The sequence below is a fragment of the Balaenoptera physalus genome (assembly GCF_965194825.1).
Source record: "Balaenoptera physalus genome assembly, chromosome: X".
NCBI lineage: Eukaryota > Metazoa > Chordata > Mammalia > Artiodactyla > Balaenopteridae > Balaenoptera > Balaenoptera physalus.
This window is the reverse complement of record NC_138903.1, coordinates 114,912,735-114,922,481: the sequence shown is the minus strand read 5'-3', so window position 1 is coordinate 114,922,481 and position 9,747 is coordinate 114,912,735. Positions and strand designations below refer to the sequence as shown.

Genomic DNA, 9,747 nt, shown 5'->3' with positions numbered 1-9,747 from the left:
GACTCCTGTATCACTCGATTACTTGTCTCCCACTCGAATGTAAATTTATTGAGAACAGAACCTTGTCTGCTTTGTTTACTGGCTTATCCCTAGTATCTAGAACAGTGCCTGGGGCATCATAAGGAACTGATATCGAATGAATAAATGAACGTATAAAGTCCTGGGCTGTTACAGATATTATTCAGAATCTAACTACTCCTCTTGCCACCTGCACTGCCGTCCTTTATTCCAAGTCATTGTCATTATTCACCTGGATTTTGTCAATAACTTCCTTATTGGTTTCCCTGTTTCTGGCTTTGCCTCCATTCAGTTCAAATGATTCAGTTATATTGTAAGTCAGGTCAGGTTACTCTTCCATTAAAAAATTTCAATAGCTTCTCATTTCAACCTAATTAAACACCAACCTCCTTACTATGACCTATCAGGCACTACATGGTTTGCCTCCCCTTTACCTCTCTGACCTCTGTTCCTACTACTCTTTTCCTTGCTCAGTTTGTTCTAGTCACACTGGCCTCTTCACTGTTCCTTAAACACTCATGGCACATCCCTTTCTCAGAGCCTTTGATCTCTTTGATCTTGCTGCTCCATATTTCTGAAACCAAGATCCTTGTATGGCTTACCTTCTCACTTCTCTCAGGTCTTTACTCGCAATGCATCTTTTTAGTCAGTTCTTCTTTGGCCACCCTGTCTAAAAGCTCATCTCTAGCCCCTGGCATTTTATGTTCCCCTTTCCAATTCTCTTTAGAATTATTATTTCTAGCATCTTGTATATTTTATCTATTAATTATGTTTATTGATTGTTTCTCTCAACTAGAATGCATACTCAGTGAAGTCACTGCTGTATGCCCAAAACCTAGAATGGTGCCTGGTGCATGGAAGGTGCTTAAGAATTATTTGCTGAATGAATGTGTGAATGGAACTCTTTAGCTTTTCCACATTGAAAGACTGCCTCGCTTTTTCCATCTGCCTCTTCCCTAGATATTGCTGTTTATATGGCAAGCACCTCCTAATGTGTATGTGCTCCTTCATGAGATTAACTCTCCCTTTTCTTCTAATCCCTTCCTTGAAGCTTCTGCTACTCACTGGCTATTTCTCTGGGTAAGTTTCTTCCCCTCATTGGCTTAGATTTTTATTTGCAATCTAGTTAAACTAAGTGATCTCTAAGAGCCCTTCTAGCTCTAACATGCTAGGATTCTCTGATTTCCCTCAATTAAAAGGAAGACAAAACAAAACTTAACACACCTCAGAATATGAGGAATCTACTACATTTTCCTCCATTGTTGGAAATTCATGTGGGCTACAGAAGGGGTTTACTAAGGGATGAAGTTTCTCTAACCATCTTTGAAATGGGAGACTGGCTTGTCCTTAAAAGTCTTTAGCAAAGAAGATTCTACAGTTCTCCCACTTCCCTGTCCTGGAGTCCAAGTAACCTGTCCCTGTGTCTAGTTCTCTACTTTGTTCAGCCTCTCAGACAGGCTAAGTACATGAGAATGGTAAATTCATGGAAGTGAGAGTGTATGCCACTTGTGAAGTGTCAAACACATGTAAGGGAGGGAGAAGATAATAACCTGCCTTCACAGGGGTGTCCTCAGATCTTGAGAGACCTAATGAGATAATCATTTCCACAGAGGGAAAATGCAGAAAGACGAGAGTCACATGGCTATATGAAACAATGCGCTGAAGCCTGTTATATTTTAAATTAGTACAATCATACCTTAAACTTCTTTGTGGTCTATGTTTAACTCCCAATTACCTATATATTGGCCATTCACAGTAGAATATCTAAAAAGGTGATGGACAAGCTGCAGATGGGAGGATGAACTGGTTTTGCATAGAAGTAGATGGCTGATTTTTATGCCATTTAAAAGTCTCTGGTGCTCCTAGAACTCTATAAAGCACACTGATTTTGCTGTTAAATATTGATAAATAAATGTTTTCTCTCCTTATATGAACCTATAATTCTTAATGACCAGCAGGATGTATTTTACTTCTCCAGTACTGAGGTATTGTTTATAGAGTCTATCCCTCAGTCTTTCATGAGCCTAGTTGAATAAATTGATGAGCGATTTGATTAAAAATTGGTGATCGGTCTATGGTTGCGGGAAGACTTGTTTTTAATGGTGTTAAGCTTACTGATAGAGATTGGGATCGAACCCATGACCTTGCCTCCATTAGTACTGTGTCTGAACCTATGGAATTAAAATTGATGACAACTTCCCTTTCACACTTAAAGGCTACTCAGCATCTGAACTGAGGGACTTATTTATCATTTAGTCTGGGCCCTGCTCTCCAAGGCAGTGCTGATTGTCTCATCCTAAAATTATCGTTAAAAGATTCCTGGAAAACTGGGCTTAGAATGTTTCCCATCTTAGTCTTGTTGCCTGCAATTATTTATATAGCCTAACTTTTCTTTCAACTAACAGCTGCCCTCTTGCCTTCCTGGAGGTCGCCCATGTCTGATAAATGGTTAGAGGTTAAAAAAAAAGTGGGAGGGGGAATGAAAGAAACTGGAGCATTTTCCTGTTACTGACTTACCATTGGAGGTTCCTCTCAAGTACCAGTAGGTGGAGCAGAATGAGACTGCTGAAAATATCAAGTTTCCAACAGTTGTCAGGTTTGGAACATGACGATCTCCGTGCAAACTCTCCTGGTGAGATTTCAAAAGCCTTCCCAGCTTCTCAAACTCTCAAAGGCCTGGAAACCTCTGAAGAAAAAAAATATTTTTTTGATTAGAGCAAATTACAATTGCCAGAAACTTTAATGTACAACCCTTGGTGATGGTATCTGATTAAATTATTTAATTTCTTAGGCAAACATTTCTTTCACTGACCTTTGACTCATGTACATCTTTGTTCTATCTTCCCTAGAAAAGTTATAACAAGGACGATTGAGGTCATTTGAATACTTTGCATCAAGACCCTTAGGTTATTTCAATTTTCGACCTGCTAGATTAGACATCTTTTGCCTCTTGGCAATATTTATCTATCTATTATCTTATCTTGATGAACTGGAACACAATTGAACCAAATTGTCACTTTCTTTAAAAAGAGGGAAATGATAATAAAACATGCTGCAGCCAGGGCTTTAAACTAAATTGGATGATATCAAGGAAGTGTCCTGGGATCTGTGTATACCCTACCCAGTTTCCTACTCTTTCTCCACTACCTATTTTCAGTGCCAGAGTGTGAAAGTGTACAACCTGAAGACTCCAAGGTCCTGAGCATCCCTCGGTCAGCAAAAAGATCTAATGACAGTTACTCTACCCACTAAGGCTGGACAGTAGACTCAGGCACTTCAAAAGCATTAAACTGGAGTTGAAGCGCAAAGCTGTTTGGTTACCCCTCACTTAACCAGAAAATATAACTACCAGAACCTGCCTTTCATTGAGCAGTTTGGTTTTTAGAAATTGTGCCGTTCCTCCTCCCCTTCTCTTGGTCTAGGTTAAGAATCCATCGATATATGTTTACCCGGAAGCTGTCACCAGAGCTCTATCTCTGGGAGCATACTTTGCTCTGAACTAAATCTATAAATCCTACATCATCAACATACTTATGATGTCTGGGGTCTGATTCTCTTCCAGATTCAATTCCAGATGCAGGGAGAAAGTTGATGAGCTGCTCAGTAACTTAAATAACTTGAAGTTCCAAAGTGCTACCAGACCATTTATCTCACGAGTACAGTTCAAAGTTTCTGGTCTTCAGCAGAAAGAAATAATTAGCTTGTGAGAGCTTCAGGGACCTCATCCCAAACAGGCAATTAAATTTTGCCAAACCAGAGCTCTTTGAAAAAAAAGTAGTATTTTGTGTAGGGAAAACAAATAAAGAAAGGGAAAGGAGACTTTTGAGACCATGAGACTTCTGTATACCACTGTTGGGCTTTCCAGAGAACTAAGAAATAATTCTTTTTTATTTTGGTCCATAGTCTCTTCACATTCTTTCAGTATTAAATTGGTGTCGTGACAGAGCCTGCAGCTGGTAGCGAAATGTCTATCAGGGGACAGCTGGGATAGAGAGCGCACAACAGAGAGTGCGTGTGTTATTGATTCCCACGTTGAAATAGCCCTTATGTTTGCCTTCCCATTCCCACTTCCACCACCCCAGCCTGCTCAAAGAGCTTCCATGGGAGCTTTTTTTCAACTGTATCAAGTCTGTATTCCTTCATCTGACATGCGAGGCCAACTGTGGCAGTTCCTCATCTATCATTTAACATTCATTTGTTCGCGCATTTACACATTAATATATTTATTCTACAAATACTTAATGAGTACCCACTGTGTGTTAGGCAATGTGCTTTGCATTGAGGATACAACGGAGCAAAAAAAAAAAAAAAATCCTGGCACAGTTCCCACTTTCATGGAGCTTACTGTCTGGTAGGGAAAACTGACATTAAGCAAACTATCAAGAATATAAATACGCACCTGTGGTAAGTGCTATGCAGACAAGCTACTTGGTGGTATGTGTTATTGATTCCCACATCCACCTCTGTCTCCTACGACTGCTCAACAAGTTCTCTCCACTTAAGTCTGGTTACTTTCTTCATTGCTCCATGAGTGCTCACCCCTACTCCTTCTACACCAATGATCCTGATGTTATACCAACTTGGAAAGCAAAATAGTACCTAATCCATCTTTCAACACTAAACCTAGTTTTTGGCTCTTTTGTTATCTATTTTGTTACATGGTTCTCTATGTTATCTGATTCTTCAGCTATATCATAGGTAACCAGAAGCCAGATACTTGTTTTTCTACTTCTTTAGGACTTTTTAGGGTAGTGCCAGTAGGTAATAGGGTAGTGGGAAGCAGTCTGTGGTAGTGGTTATGGCTGTGTACCCAGGGGCTTGCTAACTATGTGACCTTGTTCAAGTAATCCAAATAATCTGAGCCTAATTTTCCTTTTTATAGGAAATGAGTAAATACATGGATATGCTTGTAAGAGTGCCTGGCATATGGTAAGTTTCAATAAATATTAGAATTGTTAGCTATTTTTGCTTCTCCAAATACATTCACATAAATTGGTTCCTATATTTTATAAATGAGAAAATTGTAGCCTAAAGCAATGAAGTGAATTGACTAAAGGTCACACAATTAATTAGAGACAGAGATGGATAGAAAACTAAGGATTTATTACTTCCAGATCACTGACTTTTAGAAATTATCCATATGGTCTTTTGCTTGATGCTTGCTTTGAGGGCAAATGTATCAAAGCTGGTACTGAGCAGGATTTTGTCCAGGTCTTTGGGTAACTCAGAGTGACATGATATTGTTACCACTTTATTAAGACATCTATCTTTAGCTGGAGCTTGTTTCCCTGCCAATTAGAAAACAGTAATATTTAGGATAAAGAATGAGTTCTTATGAGAGTACTTAACTTCAGTCAGCCTTATAACCACTGAATGCATCCTTAATGTGTCATTTCTCAAATTGGTTAAAAGGGAGGACCTAACGAGAGAGTGGACACCTTACAAGCTGCCTGACTTTGGGCAAGTCACTTCAACTTTCTGGGGCTCAGTTTTGTTTTTGTTTTTTTTTTTTTACTGTACAGACCATTTCTAAGACCCATTCCAGTTATGACATTCTTGGTTCTAGAGAAACTGTTCCTATTCAAAGCATTCTTTTTTGATAGTGGGTGATAAATATCTTTCCTGTATATGGAAGACAGCTAAGGAAGTTACGTTAAGTCCTAGTAAAACGGTGTCAGGAAAGATCTGGGTTAAGGTAAAAAAAAGGAAACATTTGTGGATTCTGTAGCTTAGTGTAGGGAGGTATCCTAACAGTCAAATGAAGCCCTTTGAAGGCTGAACAGCAGGAGTTACTGTGGGCAAAGGGAAAGAGGCAGGGGTTGGGGACTAAGCTGGTGGGAATACATTTCTCTGTTTCGGAAAGATTGTGACTAGTAGAAGACCTCTTCAGTAACTCTGCTTCTGATGCACTCTTGAAAGATCCTTAATCGGAGGATGAGCAAAAGAAAGAGTGTATAGTGGTTTCCAAAGGGCTAACTGTAGTATAAGCAATTCGTCATCATAGTCCTTGGGTGCCTGTCTGGAATTATGCACAAAATTATAATCTTCATTTAGCAAGTAACAATTCTGCCTTCTCCTTTTCCTTTATGTTACGAGGTAGACCTGAACCATGTGTTAGCAGAAAAAAAGGGAGATGAGGTTCCGGAGAGGACTGATTAGCCAAATATCTCATAATAGTCTTTAAACAGATTTATAAGGAAATTTGTCTTAACATTGAAATATGATGTGCTCATCTTCAATTGGAAAAATGTTCTTCCCACCTGTGATTCTTTGAGGTTGATCCCAGACAAACAGAACACGTCTTTTTCTTTTTTAAAAATTCACACTAAATATTTATTTCCTGTAATTGCACAGTACCCAAGTGCGTCTCTGTATGAGGCCCTTGCTGTCAAATACAAAGGTAAGAACTGGCCTTTGAAAACTAGGAATCAGTAAAAGAAGAAATATAAGAAAAACACCTTAATGAATGATCACTAAAGGGAACCCACAACACTGCCTTATTAACTTTGAAAATATCTGTGAATACCAGATTGAAAAAATAAAGTAAGGTTTGAGACAAATGTCCCATCTTGCCTATGACAATACATTGGTAACAATATAAGCTGTAAGTTTAGAATAAAGGAAGGGAACCCTAATTAATATAAAATGCAGTAAGATTATTAAATGCTTTATTCCAGGTCCAGCAGTGCCTAGGGTACAGCAGGTACCCCATAAATATTTGTTGAAATAAAGAATGAATCAATGAATGCCTCCTTCTAGAGGTGGTTCAGACTAAATACTGTAAAATCATTCTTTCCCTCCAAATTCAAATATTTTCCATTTGAAACATATTAAGGAAAAGGGCTATGGTGTGACTACTAAGGGTCTAGGGTTTTAACTTTTGAATGGTTTATAAAGGAACTTACAGAACGCTTCTAACAGCTTTGAGTCTGGAGGTTTGTCCAGGCTCAGGAGGCATGATTAGCCTCAGTGCATTGTTCAAAGTTGAGCAATTAAAAATTATTTCTTACAAACCCTCAGAGATGCCACACTGGGCATTGTTAAGAAGTTGGCAGACATGGCAGTTAACTTCACCTGAAACTTCCAGCTATATGATGACATACTAATTGTAAACAATGGGGAAAATGTAGAACTCTTCCTCAAGATGAGAGTGGAGAAACTTTGAAGGCTTAAAAACAAGAGAAAAATGTTCTGTATGAACAGAAGCCAAGCAGTGGGATTTAATTTCAAAAACTTTTTATGAGTTTCACACAAGAGAGTTGTACCAAATGTGCTCATTTAAATGACACAAATTTTAGAATATGAGACTTTATCATAAATGACCCCAATATAAAAAATGCAAATACCCTGTGGGGAGATCTGGGTTCTAGTCTTGGCTATGTCACAAACTTGCCTTATTATTGTAGTATGTCTATTAACCTCTTCCTGTTTGTGAAATAGTGAACAATAATCCCCACTCTAAGTACTGCATATGGGCATTGTAAGAACCAAATTATATACTGAGTATGAAAGACACTTGAAGATAAAGAAATATGCAAATTCATGGAATTATTTTAAGGGTTTAAATAGAATCAGAACAAGCCTATAGATCTCAGGATTAGGTCTAAATTTCAGGTAGAATACAGTGTGCCTTATCTGTTTTTTTGGGGGGGGATATATATCCATAGATATATAAATTAGCTCATTTACCTTTACAATAGACCTATGAAACACATAATAATTTTGTAGATTAAGAAATGGGCTTAAGGAGATAAAACAGTTTATATGGAAAATGATAAGCAATGTGTCTAGAACATAAGAAACACTTAACAAAAGGCAATTAGTATTATGGAAATTCTTTTTTGTTTTTTGTTTGTTTGTTTATACTGCAGGTTCTTAATAGTCATCAATTTTATACACATCAGTGTATACATGTCAATCCCAATCGCCCAATTCAGCACACCAACATCCCCACCCCACCTCGGTTTTCCCCCCTTGGTGTCCATACGTTTGTCCTCTACATCTGTGTCTCAACTTCTGCCCTGCAAACCGGTTCATCTGTACCATTTTTCTAGGTTCCACATACACGCGTTAATATACGATATTTGTTTTTCTCTTTCTGACTTACTTCACTCTGTATGACAGTCTCTAGATCCATCCACGTCTCAACAAATGACTCAATTTCGTTCCATTTTATGGCTGAGTAATATTCCATTGTATATATGTACCACATCTTCTTTATCCATTCGTCTGTCGGTGGGCATTTAGGTTGCTTCCATGACCTGGCTATTGTAAATAGTGCTGCAATGAACGTTGGGGTGCATGTGTCTTTTAGAATTATGGTATTCTCGGGGTATATGCCCAGTAGTGGGATTGCTGGATCATATGATAATTCTATTTTTAGTTTTTTAAGGAACCTCCATACTGTTCTCCATAGTAGCTGTATCAATTTACATTCCCACCAACAGTGCAAGAGGGTTCCCTTTTCTCCGCACCCTCTCCAGCATTTGTTGTTTGTAGATTTTCTGATGATGCCCATTCTAACTGGTGTGAGGTGATAACTCATTGTAGTTTTGATTTGCATTTCTCTAATAATTAGTGATGTTGAGCAGCTTTTCATGTGCTTCTTGGCCATCTGTATGTCTTCTTTGGAGAAATGTCTATTTAGGTCTTCTACACATTTTTGGGTTGGAGTGTTTGTTTCTTTAATGTTGAGCTGCATGAGCTATTTATATATCTTGGAGATTAATCCTTTGTCCGTTGATTCATTTGCAAATATTTTCTCCCATTCTGAGGGTTGTCTTTTCATCTTGTTTATGGTTTCCTTTGCTGTGCAAAAGCTTTGAAGTTTCATTAGGTCCCATTTGTTTATTTTTGTTTTTTATTTCCATTACTCTAGGAGGTGGATCAAAAAAGATCTTGCTGTGATTTATGTCAAAGAGTGTTCTTCCTATGTTTTCCTCTAAGTGTTTTACAGTGTCCGGTCTTAAATTTAGGTCTCAAATCCATTTTGAGTTTATTTTTGTGTATGGTGTTAGGAAGTGTTCCAATTTCATTCTTTTACATGTAGCTGTCCAGTTTACCCAGCACCACTTATTGAAGAGACTGTCTCTTCTCCATTGTATATCTTTGCCTCCTTTGTCATAGATTAGTTGACCATAGGTGCGTGGGTTTATCTCTGGGCTTTCTATCTTGTTCCATTGATCTGTTTCTGTTTTTGTGCCAGTACCATATTGTCTTGATTACTGTAGCTTCGTAGTATAGTCTGAAGTCAGGGAGTCTGATTCCTCCAGCTCCATTTTTTTCCCTCAAGACTGCTTTTGCTCTTTGGGTTCTTTTGTGTCTCCATACAAATTTTAAGATGATTTGTTCTAGTTCTGTAAAAAATGCCATTGGTAATTTGATAGGGATTGCATTGAATCTGTAGATTGCTTTGGGTAGTATAGTCATTTTCACAATATTGATTCTTCCAATGCAAGAACATGGTATATCTCTCCATCTGTTGGTATCATCTTTAATTTCCTTCACCAGTGTCTTATAGTTTTCTGCATACAGGTCTTTTGTCGCCCTAGGTAGGTTTATTCCTAGGTATTTTATTCTTTTTGTTGCAATGGTAAATGGGAGTGTTTCCATAATTTCTCTTTCAGATTTTTCATCATTAGTGTATAGGAATGCAGGAGATTTCTGTGCATTAATTTTGTACCCTGCAACGTTACCAAATTCATTGATTAGCTCTAGTAGTTTTCTGCT

General features: G+C 38.0%; 1 protein-coding gene and 1 long non-coding RNA gene across 11 annotated transcripts in view; one reads left to right on the top strand and one right to left on the bottom strand.

Moving 5' to 3' along the window:
• LOC309652040 overlaps positions 1-9,747 on the bottom strand; it is a 655,586-nt gene that overhangs the window by 30,996 nt on the left and 614,843 nt on the right. The window lies entirely within an intron of this gene.
• IGSF1 (immunoglobulin superfamily member 1) overlaps positions 1-9,747 on the top strand; it is a 456,826-nt gene that overhangs the window by 197,530 nt on the left and 249,549 nt on the right. The gene's annotated exons all lie outside the window — the stretch shown is intronic.